Source organism: Lepidochelys olivacea (genome assembly GCF_965140295.1).
Source record: "Lepidochelys olivacea isolate rLepOli2 genome assembly, chromosome: 13".
In the NCBI taxonomy this organism is placed as follows: domain Eukaryota; kingdom Metazoa; phylum Chordata; order Testudines; family Cheloniidae; genus Lepidochelys; species Lepidochelys olivacea.
Genome location: NC_140423.1, coordinates 28,512,822 through 28,537,770, shown reverse-complemented (window position 1 = coordinate 28,537,770; position 24,949 = coordinate 28,512,822). Strand labels below are relative to the sequence as shown.

Here is a 24,949-nt window from a genome sequence, read left to right as displayed (position 1 = left end):
CAGTTATGCCTACTTCACAGGACTCTTAATGCCAAACCCTGCACGTTACTGAGAATGTTGTACTTTAAAATTGATGTTTTTTGCCGTCTCCCTTGAGGTCAATTCTGTTTCATTTAAATTAATGATTAAATTGAAAAAGATTGCATTTTTAAAATTGTTTTTTGTGTGAATTGGCCTGTTGGAATTTTCCATGGAACTATTTTGTAGGCAAACCCTGATTAACTTGAATCCCTGCACAAACTTTTGACAAACTGTTTAAACTAAACATAAAACCTCTGTAGAAGTCCTCTGATCTACAGTAGTGTGATGTTGTAATTCAGCAGATGTTTTTGTAATGTAAATGAAAATTCTACTCTTTGAATGGTCCTCTTAAAGGCTTGTACGTGTACATTTATTATTTATTGTGATTGCAGTAGTACCTGCAGGCCATGGTCTGAGCCCCATTGGGTGAGGCACTATGCAAACAGGTAGCTAACTATAAGTTAGTCCCTGGCTCAAAGTGAAAAGGAGTACTTGTGGCACTTTAGAGACTAACCAATTTATTTGAGCATAAGCTTTCGTGAGCTACAGCTCACTTCATCGGATGCATACTGTGGAAAGTGTAGAAGATCTTTTTATATACGCACAAAGCATGAAAAAATACTTCCTCCCACCCCACTCTCCTGCTGGTAATAGCTTATCTAAAGTGATCACTCTCCTTGCAATGTGTATGTTAATCAAGTTGGGCCATTTCCAGCACAAATCCAGGTTTTCTCACTCCCCCACCACACACACACACACACACAAACCCTCAAGAATGCTCAGGCATTCTTACAACTACAGTACCCACCTGCGGAAGTGAAGAAACAGATTGATAGAGCCAGAAGAGTTCCCAGAAGTCACCTACTACAGGACAGGCCTAACAAAGAAAATAACAGAACGCCACTAGCCGTCACCTTCAGCCCCCAACTAAAACCCCTCCAACGCATTATTAAGGATCTACAACCTATCCTGAAGGATGACCCAACACTCTCACAAATCTTGGGAGACAGGCCAGTCCTTGTCTACAGACAGCCCCCCAACCTGAAGCAAATACTCACCAGCAACCACATACCACACAACAGAACCACTAACCCAGGAACCTATCCTTGCAACAAAGCCCGTTGCCAACTATGTCCACATATCTATTTAGGGGACACCATCACAGGGCCTAATAACATCAGCCACACTATCAGAGGCTCGTTCACCTGCACATCCACCAATGTGATATATGCCATCATGTGCCGGCAATGCCCCTCTGCCATGTACATTGGTCAAACTGGACAGTCTCTACGTAAAAGAATAAATGGACACAAATCAGATGTCAAGAATTATAACATTCATAAACCAGTCGGAGAACACTTCAGTCTCTCTGGTCACGCGATTACAGACATGAAAGTTGCGATATTACAACAAAAAAACTTCAAATCCAGACTCCAGCGAGAGACTGCTGAATTGGAATTAATTTGCAAATTGGATACAATTAACTTAAGCTTGAATAGAGACTGGGAGTGGCTAAGTCATTATGCAAGGTAACCTATTTCCCTTTGTTTTTTCCTACCCCCCCCTCCTCGGACGTTCTTGTTAAGCCCTGGATTTGTGCTGGAAATGGCCCACCTTGATTATCATACACATTGTAAGGATGAATGCATCCGATGAAGTGAGCTGTAGCTCACGAAAGCTCATGCTCAAATAAATTGGTTAGTCTCTAAGGTGCCACAAGTACTCCTTTTCTTATTGTAAGGAGAGTGGTCACTTTAGATAAGCTATTACCAGCAGGAGAGTGGGTTTGTGTGTGCAGGGGGGGGGGGATGAGAAAACCTGGATTTGTGCTGGAAATGGCCCAACTTGATTAACATACACATTGTAAGGAGAGTGATCACTTTAGAAAGCTATTACCAGCAGGAGAGTGGGGTGGGAGGAAGTATTTTTTCATGCTTTGTGTGTATATAAAAAGATCTTCTACACTTTCCACAGTATGCATCCGATGAAGTGAGCTGTAGCTCACGAAAGCTTATGCTCAAATAAATTGGTTAGTCTCTAAGGTGCCACAAGTACTCCTTTTCTTTTTGCGAATACAGACTAACATGGCTGTTACTCTGAAACCTGGCTCAAAGTGTTCACAGTCTAAACACTTGACATCAAAAGGACTGTTCTCAGTGGTTGAAATTAAGCATGTACATAAATCTTTGCAGGATCAGGAGCCAATAATTTAATCCAAGGGGAATCCAACTGAATAGAAAATATGAAAACTGCAGGTTTTTGTCTTTGAAATATTCAGCACAGTTGTCATTTATTTGAAGTTACCTGATAGTTCATGATTTATTTATTTTTTAGCTTATTTGTCAAATACACCCTCTTGAGCACTGTATTTACACTGCTGTAGGAAGCTTTCAGTCAAGCAGTGCTGGGTGGGAGCAGGCCACTTGGATTTCTTTTAAAAATAAAGGGGCTGATGAGTCTAGTGGGGTGGGAGGAGGTATTGTTTCATGGTCTGTGTGTATATAATGTCTTCTGCAGTTTCCACAGTATGCATCCGATGAAGTGAGCTGTAGCTCACGAAAGCTCATGCTCAAATAAATTGGTTAGTCTCTAAGGTGCCACAAGTACTCCTTTTCTTTTTGTATTATGATGATAAGGTACATTACTAATTAGTTCTATGTTGTGGTGTTGAGAATAAAACCCTATGCTTTTAATTAGAAAACGTGCATTTCTATGATGGACATATTCATGGCAGTGGGGCATTTTCCATTAATGAGGTATTTTTGATGGAAAAGTAATTTTTGAAAGCTTTGAGTATGATTTATTCCTTTGTATTTATTGATAACTCCACAAGGGACGTCACTATTTATTTGATGTGGCCAGGCGCTCATCTACCATGGTGGTGGGCAGCAGTATAAAACCCTAAAATAGACAGGTCAGCTTAATCCTCTGTCAGGAATAAGCAAAGCCAAAACACACAGATTTACACTGAAAAGTGCCAGGCTTGGAGTTTTGATGATGCTCACTGCACTTCCCTATTTGAACTGGACCCATGCTTTCTAGGTAGCTACTAATGGTTAGCATTGGTGTAGTTCTTAAGTTTGTAATGGAAGATGGGTTGGTGTGTTCTGTCAGCATACACTTGATTTCAGATGTTTCTCCTGTGGCACTGGCTTAATATTAGTTTTTGAGACCTAACACAACATGTAAGGGAAGTTACAGTGCATAATATGTTTGTCCAGTGAAATAAATTCACAGCGAGTAATGCTACTGTATTTACGGTGTTAACTTAAGTTGCAGTTTTACTCTGAAAAGGTGTCTGTATAAAAATGGCCCCATGCTACATAGCAAATCTGCCCTTGTGTGAGTATTCAGTCATATCTGCTCACTTTAGTGACTAAAACAGTTTTTTTCTGCTTTTTCCTCCTGTTCACCCTGCTGAGCCAGCACACCTAAGGGAACGAGCTGGAGTTGATATCTTTCTTGTGTATCCTCAACGGAATTGTTTATTAAATTCTAGAGACAAAGGTGGGGGAGGTAATATCTTTTATTGGACCAACTTCTGTTGGGGTGAGAGACAAGCTTGCTGTCTTACACAGAGCTGCTCTTCTTCTTCAGGTGACCCTCAGTCCCATCATAATTTTTTGTCTGTGAATTTTAAAAGAGCTTAGACTATTTTTGCTCAACGTAGCAATCCAAGAGCTCACTTAGGAGAAGCACTTCTCACCAAACTTGTAGGAATGCTAATATTGTTCCTGGAAACTTGTAATCGTGAACCTCCTCGTGACATACTTCATGGTGCTGGAAGAAAGCCTCATTTGTGACAAAAGGTGAAGGTAAAGATTTTCAAACATGTTGGCGTGGAAGTTGGGCTCCTAAATCCATATTTAGGGGTTTACAGATTTAAGTGGCCCAATTTTCAGAGGGTACTGAGCAAGGTGAAGGGCTGCTGCTGCTGCTGCTGCTTGAGGCACCTTTGCAAAATGAGGCAACCTTTTCTTTAGTTTTCTTAGTATGGATTTTGGAGCCTAACTTTAGGTCCCTAGACTTGGCATAAATTTTGTCCTGAGGTAAGTTTGTTCATGATATAGTAATAGTATCACATTTTTCTTTAGCAGATCACGAAGTGCTTGACAAAGGAAGTCAGTGTCATTATTGCCATTTTACAGATGGGGAAACTGAGGCACAGAGTGACGCAGTGACTTGCTCAAGGTCAGCCAGCAGGTCAGTGTCAGAGCTGGGAGGAGAACCCAGGTCTCACAAATCCCAGTCCGGTGATCTCTCCACTAGACCACATTGCCTCCTTAAAACAGTGCAGAATCAGGAAAAAATAACTTTGCTGGGCAGGATTTAGAACATAACAACGGCCATACTGGGTCAGACCAAAGGTCCATCTAGCCCAGTATCCTGTCTTTCAGCAGTGGCCAATGCCAGGTGCCCCAGAGGGAATGAACAGCACAGGTAATCATCAAGTGATCCATCCCCTGTCGCCCATTCCTAGCTTCTGGCAAACAGAGGCTAGGAACACCATCCCTGCTCATCCTGGCTAATAGCCATTGATGGACCTATCCTCCATGAACTTATCTAGTTCTTTTTTGAATTCTGTTATAGTATTGGCCTTCACAACATCCTCTGGCAAGGAGTTTCACAGGTTGACTGTGCGTTGTGTGAAAAACTATTCTTTGCTGTGTTTGCAACCCAAACACTGAAGCTACTGGGTAGTGAGAGCCAGACTGGACCTGGGCTGACTGCCAAGATACAAGTAGTTGCTCTTGAAGATCCCACTAAGTGCTTATCTGCATCTTTAGGTTCCTAAATACCTTTAAAAATTGGCCTTTTGTACTTAGGTAGCCGCCAGTTTTTGCTCTGAGCCATAGTGCCGTGGTTGCTGCTGCATCACTATCCCAAGCAATGCTGCCCAAAAGCTATTGACTCTTCATGGCGCAGCCCGACATTGTCCGAGAAGGAGCAATGATGAGGGCTGCCGCTGCCTATCAATAATGGGGATATTTGAACAAGCAAGCAGTTAGCCATACTTCTCCCCAGTTCCTTCCTTCTCCCACTCCTTCTCCGTGCTCCCCCAGACAAAGATCCCAGCTGGCTGGGCTGGCAGGCTGCAGAGGAACAGCCTCCTGGGTCCCTCCCTCTCTCCTTTGGTTTATTGATTGAGGTGTATGCTTTTGGAGGTGCAATGAGCATTTGAGGCAGGGAATGAAGGGTATGGGGAGGTAGCTGAACTTGGCGTAAATGTGTCGGGGATGAAAGGAGTAGAATGAGTTTATTTTGGGGACAAGTGATTGATGGGGTTCTGTATGTCTAAGGAATAGCTGGGGAGTTGAGGGTAGAATTTGCAGGGATGATGGAATTTCGGGAAGGAAGAGAAGAACTTCACAAAGGAGAGAAACAGGATGGTAAAGGAAGGAAAGCGAAAAGATGCTGAAAATGTGCAGGAGAGACACCAAGAAGGAAGGAAAATTAGGAGCAAAGGGCAGTGTGAAGGGAAGAGCAAATGAAAGGGAGACGCTGGAATTTACAATCTTAAAAGTTACAAGTTGGTGGGAGAACAAACACTTGCAATAAGTTGTGCATCAACTAATATCTTTGCATGTTCCAACACCACAGCATGGCTGAAATCCGACCATTCTTTGTCTGACCTCCACTCTTTTCCCCTGGCCATTCTGGTTTTTGATTGGCTTCCTGTACTAAGTGAAACCACAACCTTTCAAACTCCTCCAGGCAGAATGAAAGGCACATGGCATCAGTGTAAGAGGAGCCCCTTGCAGTCTACTGTGCTTGGGTGGGCGTGCTGGTTCTTTCGTAAACTAATAGCTCCCAGCAGTGCTGCTAAATCAGACTTCATGGAGCCAAGAGCTGAGAGCTTGAAATACCACTGCAGGCACAAAAGGTCTGTCTCTTTTCCAACTGCCACCATTTGTTATGAGGCTAATGATCCAGAGGCCCAATTGACAACAAGAGCAGGCTGCCAAAGATTGCCTTTGGGAGGAAAAAGTTCACATTTAGATAAAAACAAAACCGAAAGTTAAGTCACCCTTTATTTTTTGTCTTTGATCAGGGAGGGGCATGAGAGAATTCCATTCAGCATTACATCTGCAAAACTAACAAAAGTTTGGCAACAATCGGCATTCTTATTTATATTACTTCATTGGAAAGTGCTACTTCAAATCCATTAGTTGGTGGTTTGCAGTGCAGTGTTGGTCACAATTTTATAGCTTCTGGGTGCACTGCAAAATAGTCTTTTAAAGAGAGGTTGTGGTTTGGGTTAGAAACTTGGGTTTTAAAACTCAAGTTATCGGGTTAGTGACTGCTGTAGTCTGCCATGAAAGCAAACCTGGACTAGATGACCTATTGAGGTCCCTTCCAGCCCTACATTTCTATGATTTCCTTCTGTGCCTCTCCAGTACCATAACATATTTAGGCACTGTAATCATGCAGAGGTAGTAAGGTACATGGGGAAGCAGCCACTTGATAGCAGATATTATTCAACTAAAATTTTGGGGTTTTTTTAATGCAATTTCAAAAGAAAACCAACAATATTATTTCTGTGTAATGCTTGTGAATAAGAAATAGAAACCCATGTTGAGGGGTTAAAAACCTCTATTAAAATAGAGATGTGATGACAAAGAAACAAAACAAGCTATTGGCTGGGTTGGGAAAAGTATCAGCCTTTAAGGAATAAAGTAATGATAGAGGGAAGTACAATACCAGGAAGTAAACTGCCTCTGTGGGACAGTATGTTTCACAGCTTACTTGAGGTGTTTGGGATCCATCACATTCATTTTATTGTGAATGTTATTCCTACAACAAGAGAGAATTCAGCAAATCACAGCATTGAAAATTCCTGTTTCAGTAGATTTTTAACAGTCTCTGCTACTGTTTTCCTAGATCTTCCGCTCTTGGGGGGGGGAGGGTTGGGAGGGGGAGGGACTAAGGTTTGAATAATTGTTTGGGGCGGGGTTCAAAGTGAATTGAGGGATGCTTCTAACAAGTCCTGTATATCCCAAGGATGTGCAAAAGAAGAGTGATGTGACTGAACATGGAAACAGGCTTTCAAAACTCTCTAAATGTGAATGCACAGTCATTTCAACCTGTGAGACAGGACTTGTGGGCACAAAGGGACACAAAAGATTGAAGCCCTTTAAATACATAGCCCAAAATGTCAAAGATTTTCAGTGTGGTTTATAAGAGAGTAATGCTGGAGGGTTTTTGAAGTGACTGAGTGTGGTGATTGAGTTTGCCAGAAAAAGATTTCAGCCAGTTTACATTCCAAAGGTGGTAAATATTCCTAATCATCCTGACTGAGATGACTAGTTAAGAAAGATAAGAGTTGCAGAAATGGGAGTTATGAGGATATATATCTTTTTAATGAACACCTGAAGTTGAACGAATCCAGAATCTTGTATCTTTTCATCCTGCCACTTGGAAAATATTGTTGTTACAGAGCTATTGAACTAACTGTTTAAATTTAATCCTCTGCAGGCTGGGTTTTACTCTTTCCAAATAGGATTACTCATATTTTCCATATTTCAGTGTTTGGTTTAAATACCCGTGACGGCTACAGGGACTTGGATTTCTGGTCAGGGCAAGGGTGTTAGATTTAGAAAAAGTTCCTTTTGTTGGAAAGGATACAAAATTCTCAGGTATTTTTTTTCTTCACTTGTGAGGTAGAGTGGCAACAATGAACAGGTAACCTTTCCTTCCATTTTTCTCATGTGGAAAACATTATCTGTACAAATTCAGTAGACTGCATTGTAGTAAGTGTCTGTCTGCTTAATTCATTGCTCTTGAACTTTCATTCCCAACTCACTTCTTAGCCCACCTTGCTGTTAAATGAAATTCCTTGCATCCCCAGTTCAAACTTTGAAATAAGTTGACATCACCTGGTGTATATTCTCCACCTACCAGACTGCGGGGGGTGGGGTGGTGAGAGCTTGGGATCTTGCAGCGGGGTGGTGGGGTAGGGGCTTCTGCCCAGCGGGGAGAGGGGTATCAAGGCTTCAGCTTCACAGGGCACACCTGCCGGGGCTTTGGGCTTCCACAGCAGTGGGGCTGAAGCCCCGACAGGTGCAACCCTGTCTCTCGAACTTCTGAAGATTGTCTTATGTGGTTCAGAGGGTCAGTAAGTTTGGTCACTCCTGACATAGTAAAACCAAATGGTAAAACCCTGACTGCTTAGTGCATGTAAATAATCAACATTAATTGCACTGGTACCAACAGGTGGCCAGCCTGTTATGGTAGACAAGCCTGCTAACAGAATCGGCCATGTGCTGGTTTAAACAATGAACTTGTTGAAACAGGTATGTTTAAGTGTACTGAATTTACTGCACACCAAGAGATCTAATCTCCAGTCAGTGCACCTGAGAGGATGGCTTCCGTGCAGCACTCTTGCGAACTTGAATGAGCATTATCCATGTTTCCCCCCAGACAGCAATAGGCAGTGAGCTTCCCCTGAACCTTCAAAAGCATCCAAGTCTGCTGTCCCTTCCTGGATCTAGTGGCTTTCATATAAGGAATAAAAGGGGCAACCAAACGTTTGACTTTCCTGCCAAACTTGGAGACTAGAAGCGGAGAAGGATTCCAATTGGTTTCCATCGCATTCCATTTAGCATGAATTTACAGTTTCCATTTACCCTGACAAATGACTTTGGCTGCCCTGGTACTTTTGGATTTATTTTCTATGCAGTGGAAAGTGGGGAGCTTAAAACGGTAAATACTTTCCATGGTTGCCATGAATAAATGTGAGGTGTCTTTCCAAGATAGGAGCCCAGAAAGCAAAAAATAAAGCCACGGTGCATCATGAAATATGTGAGGAATTTAATAGAAGTTAAAGCACGTTCAGATTTTCTCTGTTTGCCGGGGAAATGGACTGTGATAGGCATAAAAATTCCACTGGAAACTGGAAAAATTCTCCAGATTTCTCTGCTTTCCCAGAAACCACAGCTAGCAGCATATATCAATAGTCTGCAGTGTTCAAGCTTTGTTTTCATAGTTCTTTCCATGGAACGTTCCCATGTGAAGAAAGTAGAACCAGATTAATGCACAGAGACGGGGAGAGCAATTTTCCTAGCCGCTGCATGCAGTATTAGTTCTTTCCATGGTGGTGTCCGCGCACAGTATCAACATCTGGATTGCAGAATCCTTAGCGATGGCTGCTGTCAGAGCAAGCTAGCTAGTTGCCTGTTTTAACTAGGGATCCTGCTTGATGTCTGTCAATTTACATGGTTTATTTTTTCTTGTTGGTAGGTCTTGTCTTTATATTTTTTCCTTCTGCTGGCAAAGGCGCAGGGAGTGGATGGTTAGCTTAGCAGAAAATTTGATTCAAGAGACCTGCTCCAGAGAAATACCACCATAGTTGAAGGATTTGCTTTGTTTCTCAGTTGCTGAGCTTTTGTAGTAAGGAGTCACCGATAACTTATTTTGAAATACTTTCCTTTGTAAAGAAAAGTAAACGATACAAAACCATTCCCTTTTGGTCTAGTGAATGGAATACTGAGCAAGGGGTTTGGAGATGGGTTGCATTGATGGGCTGTGTGACCATGGGCAAGTCACGTAAGACTTGATCCAAAGCTCATGGAAGTCAATGGAAAGACTCCTGTTGACTTCAGCAGGCTTTGGATGAGGCCTCTAATCGCCTTTGTAAAGTGATTGATAGCTATAGATTAAAAAACATCCATATAAGTGCATATTTTTCTTTATTACAGTGATGCCTCTTTCTGTCACAATGGGTATATCTACGCTGCAAATAAAAACCCGTGACTGGCCTGTGCCAGCTGACTTGGGTTCCCAGGGCTTGGGCTGAAGGGCTGTTTTGTTGCAGTGTAGGCTTCCTGGTTTGGGCTGCAGCCTGAGCTCTGGGACCCTCCCACCTCAAAGGGTCCTAGAGCCCGGGCTCCATCCCAAACTCGGAGGTCTACACAGCAATGAAACAGCCCCACAGCTTGAGTCCAACGAGCCTGAGTCAGCTGGCATGGGCCAGCTGCAGGTGTCTAGTTGCTGTGTAGACAGACCCTATAAGGCTACTCAGTGCAGTGCATCTCTGTTCACCTTCATGAGAAGTGGGTATGTCTCTTCTCTTGTTTTGACACAGGCAAGTAAAGTAACATTTTAAATTCTCTTTTAAATTTGGTAAAGGGTGGGCAAATTTTCCTAATAGCTCTGTAACGCTGAATTAATATATCTGTAAACTGTTTTTAACATCCTTGATGTCTCTGATTTTTCTCCACTTAAAAACTATTTTCAGGGTTGTGAAAATAAGGGGAAAGATTTGTTTTGCCGCTGAGTGACAATTGACTGCTACAACAAAAGTTAGTGCTCTCAAAGGCATTCTTGCATATAACGACTTGAAATAAAATTTTGTAGGACATTGGGGTTTTGTTTTTTTTTCTTTAAAAATACCTAAGAATAAGTTGTTTGGGGGGAATCCTCAACAATTCATGTGCCTGTTGACAAAGTAGTTTTCTTCTGATGGCTCCTCAGAAGCTTTCTGCCATTGATGGGGTGGTATCATGAAGTGCCCTTGCTATCAGAGTAGCTTTCTGTCATTTTAATAACACTGGTACGACACATCCAATCAAAGCCACTAGTACAACAAGGATTTGAAAAACTTGTGTATACTGCAATGTGCCTCTTTGCACAGAGTATGGATGTGGTCCCAATCACACACCTCAAGGCGTGGGAATCTTAGTCGCCCATGGTTATACTCTGAAAAGTGGCTCTCTTAAAAAGGCACTGTGAGGCTTTATATTTGTATCCAAATGACTTGAGCGACTTTGCTCATGTTACAAGAAAAAAGATGTTTGACCAGATCCATCTGGGCAGTGTGTCCATATTACACTGCAACATGTGGGGAATCTGATTGTAGAGCTGGTATATTTGGCCCTGGGAGGATCATCCCACCACATGGGGGACTTCTACGGTCATAGAGCCTCCTCTGCTACACCCTCACACTGCTGCCAGCATATGGGGTTGACTAGAGGAAAGATGATGTGGCTGGGACTTTCTTGTGCTGTGTCTGTTCCTGACTGCAGTTTTGGCCTCTTGGGGCCGTTTGCAGCCAGAGTTAAAGCAGTCTATGCCTGTTCTAATTTATACTTGGGAACTAGCTGTATGTACAGCAGAATTGGGTGGAAATCAAGAGCAAGCTCTATGCCATCTTTTTGTATTCTCCGCCTCCCCCGCCCCGCCCTTTAATCTGTGCTCCTTAGCAGTAGCTGACAATAGTCTGGCCTGTTTCTTTTAATGCTATATCCTGCAAACTCACTTTGAGTTCTGGAAACTGAGATGGGTTCTTTGGCTTATGCACGGTAACCAATAACAAGGGATTTTGCAGATGGAACCTAGTTGACAAAGCAAAAAAAATAAAAAATAAAATAAAAATAAAAAAAATATTCAGTTCTCTCTCTCAGAGCTGGGCTAGCTACCAGGACTTAAAGGAAAAGCTTTTTTTGTCACAAAACAAAGATATGAATCTGAACCACAGAGCACATCTGTTGAGTAAGGTGCCATTCTTATACAGTCATGCTTCTGACTGTATAAGGATGGTGAGATGCCCCCAGGGCCTCTGAATTTGGGGGAATACATTTGCACCGCAACAATAATAAAACAGTATTTAACAGTTTTTGTGAAACTGTTGCATTAATATTTTCCCGGTTTCCCTAATTGTGTTGTTTAGTCCTTGGACTGAACTAGCTGTCCGCAGCTGTTGCAAATTGACTTTTCCCCTGGTGGTGTTTGGGACTGCAGGCCAAAACATGAGGAAAATAGTTCTTAAATTTTAAAATTTTGGTTTTTTTTATCTTTTTTAAACTTGTTTTTGTCTGCATAACTAAGATGCACTTTTTTTCTCTCTTGTTTTGTGAAATATTGAGAGCCTCAGTATTTTGCATATGCTTTGTAAAAGGCGATAAACACACCCAAAACCCTAACTTTTTCAAATGAAACCTCTCATGAACAGATTAGTACTTCACCTGCTTTAATCTCTCCGATGTAAACTGTTTTACAGAACAGTTGCATAGCTGTAGGGGACTGATTGCAAATGTAAACTCTGGTTCAATTTCTTTGGGGCAGAAAGGCTAAATGTGTCAGCTCTCCAAGTGATACCCTCCCCTAGCCGTTGGAATGAATCACGTCGTTCAGATGTACTATACTAATAACAAGCATAGTTGAAAGTGAACTCTCTTGCAAAGGGAAACTATTGTAAAGGGACACTTAGGTTTACTAATTTCCATTTGAACCCTTTCTTCTCAAGGAAACTGAAATTTTAACATCATTTTGTTATAGCTAACTTTCTTATTGATGCACTGACACCTTGGTTGTCACTTCATGGGACATAGAGATCTGAGAATAGGCTGAAACTAGTGCCCCCTGTGCTGGCTGGTTGACTGACTGTAGAGCACAAATAAATAGAGGCTTTGGGGATATTTGAATAGACCTTTTTTTTTTTTTATAGTTAAATATAGAAAACAATCCCCACCAACTAAGTTTTAAGAGGGGTGAAGCCTTGTGATTGAATGACTTCATATGTTATTTAGGAGGAAATTCTCCTTTGTGAGCAGACACCCCATTACCATGCTCTGACAGAGTGCTGCCCAAAGGGAAGGATGGCACACATGTTCGGTCCTGTAAATCCTGATTGTGGCTCTGTGGGCTGAAACTCCAAAGCTGAAGACAGAAGCATGTGTGAGTCCAGGGTGTTGTTATTACTGAGTTGGTAGGGGGCACGCTCAAGTGACTGGAGTTCTTTCCCTCAGTACCTCTAACCCCACCCTTGCTGCTTAGGAAGGACTAGCTCCGTCTCCCACAGAGAACTGTTTTAACCTTTACTTTAAAAGCTCCTCCTCTCCCTCCCTATCCCCTTCTATTCCACCCTCCCAAGAGAAATGAGGCGTTCTTGACTTGACTTGGGAATGATGAGAAACAGGGCAAACTGGGGATGAAGAGGGAGATGAGACACTGAAGTGGCCATGTCTGTTGTGAGCCTGGGGCTGTGGGTTTCTGAGGACCAGTAACCAAACAAAGCACTGGGAATTTAATAACTGAGAACCACCCTTACCAGTTTTGGGTCAGTAATTGGCCAGCATCCCTGGGTTCTAATTGTCTGAGGCCATTCATTTTCTGTATAAGTTCCAGTAGCCTGGGGCCTGTTCCTGCAAGTATTTTTATCATACATAGTACTCTCTGCCTGGAGTAGTCCCATTGCACGTTGGCCCTTAGATATCATTGTGGTAGAATCATGCAGTAAAATTCTCAGGGAAGCTAAATAACTATCTACCATCCATCATCAGCCACCTCTGCCATATTTGTGCCAAAGATCTTCAGAGAATTACATCTTAATCAGGATTTCCCCTTTTTTAAGTCAGCATTTGGTAGTCTTGGCAATGTTGGGCTTTACATTGTCATTAGGTGCTGGGAGTTTTGTTGAGCTGCCTAGCTTTCAGACAAATAGATGGGAAACTTTCAGTGTTGCCCACAGGATTTTTAAAAGGGCCATGTTACATGTTTGAACCTGCACAGCTCAAGGAAGTCCCCAGAGGCAGTGTGGTGGTGCGGTCACCTCTTTCCTCCTTCAAGGAGCTGAAGCAGTGTGGAACTCAAGCAGGGACCCTTGTATGTGGGGCACTGTCTGTGGAAGTGAACTGTGCAACCCCTAGTTCCCAGCATCTGGCTCCATGTGTGAAGCACTGGTGCAATGTGATCACTGTAGCTGCTGCCAGCTGAGGTCTGTTGTTGTCCAAGGTGTATGTTGGTGAGTGGCTACAGCAAAGTGAGAATCCTGGCAGAGGTGCTTACCTGTTGCAGAGCTATCATGTCTAAGGCTATGCTTACGCTTAGTGGTAGATAGGCACAGCTGTAGCGCTTCAGTGTAGATACCTACTGCAGTTATGATTGGGGTTCCCCTCTTGCTGTAGTAAATCTACTCCCTGAGAGGCAATGGCTAGGTAAACAGAAGAATTCTTCCTTTGAACAAGTGCTGTCTACACTGGGGGGTTAGGTCAGTTTGGGGTGGTGGATTTTTCACATCCCTGAGTGACATAGCTGGGTCAATCTAATTTTTTCTAGTGTAGACCAGCCCAAAATACTTTACGGAAACACTCCAAGTTGGTTGTGTCCAATGGCTTTCTTCTATGAGCTTCCTTGATTACTGCTAAAAAAAAGATTTATCCCATGAATCCACTATACATAGCACTAAACAATAAGGCATGTTTTTCTTTAACAGTTCACCTCCTCTGTGATTAGTATGTTACGTATTTAATCACTCCCCCTCTGAGTTTTCCAGCCCTGGTTATATATTCTTGCACCATGAGAATAGTATCTTCTTATTGCTTCTAATTGTTAACACATGCCAGCTTTGCAATTTTGCAAACTGGGACTGAAATTTGAAGGCTGTTTACACGAAAGATTTACATGTACTAGGAAACCTTCAGAAAATTAATTTGTTTACCAAACAGTTTATCCAAATCCAGGTTTTAAAACTGAGTGCTAAAATTAAGGCTCTCTTCAGCACTACAGGCTGCCTACGAGAATAATTTACAACAGGCATTCTCCACAAACAAGAGCTGTGTAAGCATGAAGGCATAAAGGATTTTGGAAGGGTCAGTCCAGTTGAACGTCCAATAGTCTTATCCTTTGAAGCCCCTCTTCACGGGGAGCTAGCATGGATTGTTGTAGCACAGTATCAATGTTATTGTCAGCCATAAACAAATTATGGGTATTTAACAAGTTAATGTCAAAGTGGCTGAGAGTCACTGGTAGGTGTGTGCTTAGTGACATCAGCTGGCAAGGAGCCCTGGTAACAGAGAGAGAGAGAGAGAGAGAGAAAGAAGGGAGGGTGTGTGTCTATATCTGGGTATTCTGGCGAGGTAAAGAGCTGGTCTGTTTGGCTGGACCTTCCCATCTGGGATCCATCTGTGTTTCCCTGGGATCGGACAGGCGGCTCTAGTCAGTGAGAAATCGCAGATGTGAGAGAGCTGACACATGTCCAGCTAATGAAAGAAGGAAGGCTGGTCTGAGGCTGTGCTCGAAGATTAAGAGCAAAAAAAGAGGAGCATTTTATTTATGTCGAAGAAATTAGGTGAATTCTACAGCAGCTGGATTGTTGTAACCTGGATATTTCGGGTAAGCAATATTTTTAAATTTGATTTAAAAACATTTTTAAGAGGTTTAGCTGTGGGGTTTGTTTGTTTTTTTGTTTTTTTGTTATGCTGTTTTGCTGTGTGCTAATTTTTAAGAGTAGAAACATTTTTCTGTTGTGTGGATCAGTTGAACCTTGAGCTCAGATCGTGTGAGAGGGTGTATGTCTGTGTATGTGAACCCTTACATATGCAGTGCTTTGCAATGTCGCCCTCCCCTCTCTAACCATCTCATCTCGTTTAGACTGCAGTGGTTCTGCTGGTAAAAACTTCAATAGATGAGCTGATTTGGTACGTGGATTATGCAGCTAAAAAAATAGTAAACTATTTTTCTAAGGAGAACTGCGTTAGAGCTTTCTGTTCTTTACATTGCGATGGAAGGGTTTGGTTTTCCTGGGTAGAAGGCTAGCATTGAGCATTTCCTTGTCTAATGGGAAATGGAAAAGTGGGAGGATTTTTTTAATGCAATGTGTTTTTCATTGTGGCAAGCTATATTCTCAGTTTTGCAAAATCATATTTTATAAACTGAGATTTATAATATAGGAGTAAATTTATAGGGTTGTGTCTCCTCCATCAGCTCCCAAATGTTCTTAATTTTAATGCTTCCCCCCCCACACACATTTTTTCTCTGCATTGTGCGTGAGAATGCTACCTTTTTGTCTTTATACTCTCAAAAGCAGCTATTGATGCTACCAACATTTAAATACCTCAGTTCAGTTTTGTGATGTAGTAACATCTCTTTGCTGTTAAAATTTATATTGCAAGGCTACTGTACGTTGGATTCCATTTTATTCTACTGGAATTCCCAATCTTGCATATACATCTTAAACCTGCTTTTTGTTTTCCTTTTTTTTGCAAAGGTTCAGCAGTTTTAAAAAGGTTCCTCTGATCCATCAGGGCATACTACTGTAAAAATTATACCGTTGAACACCCGGTGAGCTATTGACACTGGGGCTGAATGTTTGTGTATTCCACTAACAATTATTGGCTCTCTTTTTGCATCACTAAACTCCAGAGCTACTGCATTTATAATCCATTGTGTTCCCCTTATGCTCATCCATGAAATGCTGCCCAGTTGCACCAAATATACCAGAATCCACACTTAAGTTCTGAAGGCTAAAAGTGAGGGTGGGAAACCTTGCTACAGAATCATAGATGGAAAATATTTGTTGGGTTATCTACTACATCTCCCTGCCAGTGCAGGACTATTCCCTATTGTACACTTACTAGTGCTTTGTCCAAGCTAGTTTCAAACCTGTCAAGTGTCAGGGCTTCCCTTGGGAGAATTGTTCCACAGCCTGATAGAGCTCACTGGCAGCAAGTTTATCCCGCTAGTCAGCCTAAATGTCCCTATTCTTAGTCTCATTTCATTATTCTTACTTACATGCTCTTACCATCTTAAATAATTTTCTTTCTCTTGAGTTTGCAAACATTCACTGGGTGTAGGCTGTTTCCGTATGCTTTGCAAGCCAACACCTTGGCTGATGAAAGTGACTCTGCACATGGGCATCTAAACCTTGCTGTTTGTCTCTTGATTTCCAACACCTAGGAAGTAGCTGTGAAAGCATACTGGGCAATGCTGTGCAAATTAACATCCCAGAACATGCCAGAATGAAGGAAGAATGTCACAAACCATACAAGCGTGTGCAAATTCCTAACAGTGAAGTTTCATGTTATGTTTTATTTGCATCAGTGTGTGTGCTATTTCTGGTACAGTTGGGTAGCTTCAGCTATGATGGTATTGAAGACCTGCAGAATTTGCCAGAGTTAATGCTGTTACTCATTGAAATGACTTTACTCCATTTAAGACTTGATCCTGCAGTCACTATGCAAGCAAACTCCCAGTTAAGTTATCAGGAGTTTTGCCCATGTTTGGACTGCACAATTGGGCTATTAGTCTTTATTTTAAACAACTAGCCTGCCGAATTCATGTTCGAGTTCTGCAGAAGACTGAGTCCTGAGAAAGAGAAGAAGAGATTAGAACAATACTGCAGGATGTTCAGGGAACATTTGGGGGAAAAAGTGCTTAGAACAGAGGTAACATCTAGCTATGTTTTTTTTTTGTTTGTTTGTTTAACACCCACGGGTTGTCCAGAATTATATGGATAATCATTATAGATATATAGGAATGGGAGAGTGCATGGATAAAATAGGATCTGGTCAAACTATTCAGCTGTTCAAAAGAAGTGAAAGTTCATGACTTTGTATTAGTCTACTTAGGACCTTGCATTCTGCCACCCTCAAGAAGCAGCATCGCCTCACTATTTCCACAACTGCTAAGAACTAATTCTGCCACATTTCAGAGTAACAACCGTGTTAGACTGTATTCGCAAAAAAAAAAAAAAGAGGAGTACTTGTGGCACCTTAGAGACTAACCAATTTATTTGAGCATAAGCTTTCGTGAGCTACAGCTCATTTCATCAGATGCATACTGTGGAAAATACAGAAGATGTTTGTTTTTATGCACACAAATCATGAAAAAATGGGTGTTTATCACTACAAAAGGTTTTCTCTCCCCCCATCTCACTCTCCTGCTGGTAATAGCTTATATAAAGTGATCACTCTCCTGGATTTGTGCTGGAAATGGCCCACCTTGATTATCATACACATTGTAAGGAGAGTGATCACTTTACATAAGCTATTACCAGCAGGAGAGTGGGGTGGGGGGGAGAGAAAACCTTTTGTAGTCATAAACACCCATTTTTTCATGATTTGTGTGCATAAAAACAAACATCTTCTGTATTTTCCACAGTATGCATCCGATGAAGTGAGCTGTAGCTCACGAAAGCTTATGCTCAAATAAATTGGTTAATTCTGTCACACTAACTCACATTTAGTTAATTTGGAAGTAGTGGTGGTGTAGCCGTGTCAGTCCCAGGATATTAGAGAGAAAAGGTGGGTGAGGTATAATATCTTTTAGTGGACCAACTTCTCTTGGTGAGAGAGAGAAGCTTTTGAGCTTACACACAGACCTGTTGGAATCAGTGGTAGCTCTCGTTTTTCTGAACACCGCTATACTGAAAGACATCAGCAAATTGGAGCTGAAATCAGAAAATGATGCAAAATTAAGGATCTTGAAGGGCTGATTTGTGTGAGAAGGTTAAGAGAACTAAGCATGTGTAGCATGATTGGATGATGACTAAGGGAAATATAACCAAAACCGAGTACTAGAAGGCTGTAACCACAGAAAGTGAGTGGAATTGCTCAGAGTGGGCCAGTGGGGTATTGCTAAGAGTAAGAGATTAATTAGAGCACATCTTAAATTGACTACAGGGATACATTCTTAATCTGAAGAGTATTCCTAGACTGGAACAGTCTTCCTAGAGGAATGATGGAAGCACCATCACATGGGTCATTTAAAACTGGAAAAAACAAATACAAGTGCAATTTCACTATGAGTAGCGATTATGGAAAAGTGTTATCTTCTTGCTTCACATACCTGCTTGGTGTATTTGAATTGTGTCTGCTAATAGTGCTGAGGGCCTGATCCAGTGCCCACTGAAGTCAGTGAAAAAGTCCCATCTATTTCAATGGGTTTTAGATGGGGCTCTAATTTTACAGGGTCAGTTCTCATAGGCCTACAGCGCCATCATCACTGAGGTTATGCCTACACTGCAATTAAAAACCTGTGCCAGCTGTCTTGGGTTTGCAGGGCTCAGGCTGAGGGGGCTGTTTAATTGTGGCATAGATGTTCAGGCTGGAGCCCAGGCTCTAAGACCCTGTAAGGTGGGAGAGTCCCAGAACTTGAGCCCAATTGTCTATACTGCAATTAAATAACCCCTTAGCTTGAACCCCACGAGCCTGAGTCATCTGGCACTGGCCAGCTGCGGGTGTCTAATTGCAGTGTAGACATACCCTAAGAGAGATCTGGATTTGATTTCTTCTAGGGCTTCATCAACATAATTGTTTACCAAGTCCCAATTGGTTACACCTTTGCATACCCACTTGAAGGCGAAGGCGTTGCTCACATGTCATTGAAGGCATAATTTGGCCTGCAGAACTTTTTAGTCATGATGGTAATGCACAAGAAGGAAAGAACAGTGCCTGACTTCTGGATTCCAGGTTAAGTTTGCAAGGCTGGCAGTTCCAGATTCAGCGTCTTGTGTAAGTAATTGGGATTGTAAACATGGAAACTCCCAATGCCATGTTTAGTTACTCTTAGTAGAAAATACCATGGTTTACAACCCTGATTTGGTATGGGGACGACTAAATGGACTGTTCGCTTTCCCATTTATAGTTTTTATGATTTGGAGAAAGAATCTCTAATTTGATTGGTACCCAGACACTGTTCCCATTATATTACTAGATCGCTGAGTACAATGCAACAGAATATGAAGGGACATCTGTGAAATGTGTGGAGGGAGATATTTGTTAAAAGGCTTATGGGCAGCATTAGATAACATTGTGTTTTTAAATTTGAACTGAAGAGAAAGAGAGTCACTTAGTGTCACCTACTCTTTTTTTACATGCTAGAAGAGCTGAGATAGATGGTAAACCTTCCTTGACCAAACTTGATATCTAGCTAATATTTACATACTCCATTGTTTTTCAGAGATTAGGTATAAAATTGTGTTCTAAGAAAAATTTGACAGTGGTCATTGGGAAAGCCATGTTGTACCCTACACAAAGGCTAATTAGACTTTACTTCTGAGATGTTCTTTTACTTACTTCACTTTTACAAAGATTTGGAAGTGGCTCCTGAAGTGTATCAGAAAATACCCATATTTCTGCTTACATTTGATAGCGGGGGCCTTGAAGTACAGGGAAGTGGTGGTCTTGTATTTAAAGTATGGAACTAGGAGTCGGACTTGGGTTCCATTCTTGGATCTGCTAGAGATTTTCTGCGTGACCAGGGGCGTGTAATTTCTTTGTTCCTCAGTTGCATAGACTGTAAGGCCAGACAGAAGCATTGTGAACTTCTAGTCTGACCCGTATACACAGGCTGTAGACTTTTTTCCCCATAAACTGGATTTCCACATGTGTAAAACTGTCACCATCCGCTCGGTATTAAGAGTCTTAACTCATTGTATTCTTATAGCACTTTACAAACCAAGTAATTAACATTGTTCTTAACAGCTTTGGGCAGTGTCACTTTAAAACCTACCCTGAGTTTTTAAAACAAGGCTTAATGAGTTTCATTGTCCTGAGTCCCCTGCTCTGATGCAGCATTTCCTCCTTTCTTAGTTGTGGCATCTCTATTGCAATTCATGATCAGGTGGGTGGACTTTCGGATAGAAGAACGTTGTTAGCGGCTGGAACTTTTAAGTGTCCACTGTTACTCTTCAGTGCCACGAAAGCTGCATGACGAAAAGCCAAAAATCTATCAGTTGGCCCACAAATCAGACGACTTTCTTCCAGTCTGACCATGGAACTTAAATAGCCATCCCTGTATTGACAGCTGTCTGTTATTTAACTAAATCTAAATGAGGAGGGAAAGGGAGTGTGCAGAGAATGCTGCTGCTTTGAAAGAACTCAAACCTGTTGCTGAGCTGCAAGCTGTGAATGTTTAAAGACCTCGTATTACTTACCATGCTGGAGGAGCGGGAAGGGAGGATGGGGGGGTTATTGTGAGGGTAACAGATGTGCCCTATGCTGTTGACGCGTGCCGGCTCTGTTCCTTTGCTCTTAACACCAGGTGCAGCTATTGTTCTGGCTGGTCTCTATTCATCCAGCCTCGTCTGTTACTCTGCTTTTTCTAGCTCATTGTTTCTGAAGAAAATTAGCATTAAAAACCCATCCGAAACCCCCATGTCCCTCAACTGCAGGTGACTGTTATTGGCTCCAGCTGCCACCCTTGCGCTTGATTACTTCCATATGGGGTTGTGGTAAGAAGTAATATCCACTTACTGATTTCCCTTCCCCCCCTCCCACCCCCTGCACTTTATTACTCACAAAGAACAATACCCTGAAATCTATTAGACCCCCCAATAGGCTCCGCATTCTACTTAGTATTAGGATGGTTACTAACATTTTACAAGTGAAGCTAATTATCCCCCCTTCCCCCCGCATTCTCTTTCTTCCTCCCTCTCCTCCCCTGTAAAAGTGAAATAACCAAGGGCCGATGGGCAGTAAATTAAATCTTTGAAATATCCAGAGATGAGGCGTCTTGCTAACAGGAAAATTCTGCTATTTTTTGGATGATCTTTAATGGAAACTATTTAGCTATCATCTTTTATATCCTGTTGTGCCATACCTATGAACCAGATGAGCAAATCACAGTTCAGTGAACCACAAGAGAATAGATGCTGCTATTTCTATAAGTTGATTGTTAATTTCATAAGTTTAGACAGAGGAAGGGAGGGGCAGCGGAGACGCTTATTTAAAAAATGTGGATGATATAGTTGCTAGGAGCAGAGCACTCCTCTTTTTTTAATATTAATATAACACATCTCAAGAATTGTGTGTTTTGATTTTGTTTTAAATCTAAACCATTTAAAGTGTGTTTTTACTGTAAAAATAGCACTTTGGAGCTCCCAGTTTCTCCTTGTGACTCCAGGTTAAATGTGCTTAGATTATAAAGGGGTAAAACACATTTCTGTCAGCCCTGCACCTCAGCCTAGGATCTGAAATCAAATGGCATTCTTTCTGGCTTGTGCCTCATCATCACCTGCAAAAAATCTTTCTCTGTTACACCTGGACATCCCAGTTATGCAACTATCCCATTTATTATGATACTTGAATCAGATGAGAATCAAACTCTCTCACCTTTCCTCCCGTAGCTGTGTTGACCTTGCAGAATTAATAGGAATCAAACCAAAAACTTTTGTTGTCACCAAAGTGAAGAGCTGGGACTCCTGTGTTCTATCCCTGGCTCTGCCCCTGACTTGCTTATGACTTTGGGAAAACTGTCAAGTGGTGTATTTACCTATCCTATAAAATACTGATAAGACTTCCCTACCTCATAAGGGTGTTGGGATTCCTGGTTTTATTCCCCGCTGGTGTCCAGCAGCCTAAACAACTGGATGGAGGTCAAACCTTTGTGGTGCCGGGGCTAGAGATTGCCCCTCTGGAGAATTACCCAGCATTCTCTGCTTCCAAAGAAGCCCAAGCAGCAGATTTGAGTCTTTTAACCAGTTTTCCTTTATTTTATTTTTTTAAGATAAATTAACTTTATCTTCAGCTTGGCCCCCTACCAAATTCTGACAGTGGAACCACATTCAGTGGGAGCTGAGCTTTCTGGGGCCCTGTGGCTGTTGTTTCCCTCCCCTGCCTCCCTGTCAGAATGGGCAAAATGATGAAGCAAGGGAAGAGGGCTGGGCAGGGTTGAAATGGAACAGCTCTGGCATGCAGGGGCTGCGGCAGGTAGTTCTCTCTCTGATGCTTGATGAGGAACAGGTCCAGCCCCACAGTTGGTGTTCGGGCCGGACAAGTGTCTAGCTGTAGGAGCAGCCATCCAGCTCAGACGCTTTTCTGCTCCCCAGCTCTTCTCGAGAGATTTAGCAGTATAACAGCAGGCAGCCGTGGCGCCTTTGCCAGTTCAGGAGTCCGTGCAGCCAACACCTCAGTGCCCAGCAGCAGCTGCAGTGGGGGAGGGTGGCAAAGCAGTTCCCTACTGGGGCCTCTGCTCTCTCTAGTGGGCTTTGCAGAGGGACAGCCTCATGACATCAACTCTCCCTTTAGGGTTTCAAGTCTCCTGCCAGGGGCAAGTGGGCTGCTCCAGCCCTTCCATCTTAGTTTAAGGCAGCTACACTTTCCCCAGGCGGTAATGAAGACGCTCTCTCTCTCACTCGCTCTCGGGTGGCAGCAATACATGGGTGCTGGGGGTGCTGCAGCCCCCCCGGCTTGAAGTGGTTTCCATTACGTACAAAGTTTACAATTTGGTTCAATGGCTCTTAGCATCCCCACTGTACAAATTGTTCCAGCACCCCTGAAGCAATGTATGTGACATCCTACCCCACATGCCCTTATTTTCAGCTATTGCAACTTGCTACCACTCCTCAGCCTTCCCCTACAGTGGATACCTGTGGGTCTCTGTCAAAGCACTTAAATATTCACATGTGAGAGGAAACCAGCCAGCCTTCTCTGGTTTCCACTAGGAGCAAATGGCCTCCAAAGACTGAACTGATTGCCTTAGAGCCCCTAAAATGCTTGTCTAAAGTGAAACTCCTCTGTTTGAATCAATGACGCACTCATTGGTAAAGAGAAACTGGAAGTCAAGGAGGACTCCCATTAACACAAGTCAAAAAAATCCAAACATTGTTCTGAGAAAGGTCATAGAGCTTCATAACCTTCCATATTCTCCTCTCAAGAAATAGGAAAGCTGTCCAGATCTTATCAGGAGGAGGGAGCTCTGAATAGACTATTCCCCTCGCCCCCATTTGTTTGAGGCGAGGTTCAACAAGTTCCTGCCTATGCTTGGGATCCAGCCTCCATGGGCAGAGGATCCAGAACAGAGTGGTAGGGCTGGCCAAGTCACCAGAAGTGCTTTCTATCCAAATCCAAGGAGATTTACATTTTCCTCCATCACTTGCTGGATGATCTTATCAAAGAAGTAGGATAATGCCCAGGTAAGGTAAAGGGGCTAGATAGACTGTTCTTTTTTATTAAAAAAAATGAGAGAATTTGTTACTACTGCAGCATCTGCCTTCAGAATTCTATCTGTGATCAATGCTACAGTGATCCCTATGGAAGGGGTGATTTCTGTCCAAGGAACCAACAGCTAAGAGAATAGAATCATCTGATGAAATTGAGGCCTCAGAATCAGTCTTTAAGGCATTTGTCACTCGTACCGGCTTCTCGAGGGCCATTCTAGCATCGGCAGATGAGCTGAGAAGTACAGTTCCTTAAAAGGATAGGAAATGGACCATAATCCTCCAGAAGACATCTCTGACAGCTTTGTTTGTTGCAGATTCTTCCTTGGATTCATTTGAGATTTGCCGTCTAATCCATGGCCTCAAAAATTGTACGATGAAGATGTCTCTGTCTCTGCAAGGTGGGAATGCAGTCCGAGCATTTCAATGCTGTACACAATTGGTTTTGCATTTACGATAGGGCAGCTTCTTTGGAGTTTGACAGTAGTAGATGCTCTGTAAGGGAAGATCGGATCTGTGTAGATAAATCGGAGATGAGAAAACGTGTCGGAAACATGTGAGGCTAGTAAAATGGCCTTTCGGAATATCCCCAGCAGCTTTCTTCAGACTTGCATTAAACCTACAAAGTCAAATCCCAAATTTAAGGGGTTTCTTCTCCCCAATTAAATGATCAGACCATATAGTGTTTACTGAAAGTTCCTGTAATATGGAAGGAGCCTACCTACTATATCACTCTCTTTCAAAAGAAGCTGCTTTACCTAATGTCACTGTCCTGAAACCCGCAGGTTCTTCTCAGCAGCAGATGAGCTGGGGATTATTCCAGTGACCTTCTCCCTGCTGTTGGTATAACCTTCTGATTCTGCTGCTGTGATGCTGCTTAATCTTATGTGCATTTAGCAATCTCCCCTGTCTTTCACCAATATAACCAAGGTGTCTTTTTTTTTTTTCCTCACAGGGACCCTACCCAGGTCATTGTCTTTCACTCCCCTATAAAAAATAACTGGTTTAAGGTCCTTGGGATGAGAAGGTTGGAGCAGCATCTCTGTTTTCTAAAAATTACTAATTCCTGTCATTAATAAAATAGATCACCTCTTCAGGGGGAAGTGTGCGGGTCAGGAAATAGTAACTCTCTGACTTTTTTTTTTAAATGTATTGTAAAAAGTTGTTATCAAAGACTGCACATGGAAAGAATTTTCACATGACTTCTGAAGAGAGATTAATTAGTAATGTAGGGGAAGGAGGAAGGCAATCCGGCAACTGTTTTGCTACGTG

General features: G+C 42.3%; 1 protein-coding gene across 4 annotated transcripts in view; it reads left to right on the top strand.

Annotated features, from left to right (window-relative positions):
* CBFA2T2 (CBFA2/RUNX1 partner transcriptional co-repressor 2) overlaps positions 1 to 24,949 on the top strand; it is a 99,918-nt gene that overhangs the window by 20,803 nt on the left and 54,166 nt on the right. Inside the window, exon 1 of one of the 4 annotated variants that reach the window (XM_084646480.1) lies at positions 14,868 to 15,132. The exons of 2 other annotated variants lie outside the window; for them this stretch is intronic. The gene's annotated coding sequence lies outside the window, so the exon portion shown is untranslated. Of the gene's footprint in view, positions 1 to 14,867; positions 15,133 to 24,060; positions 24,079 to 24,949 lie in introns of those variants that run through there. One more of the 4 variants, XM_084646478.1, reaches the window with a different exon arrangement.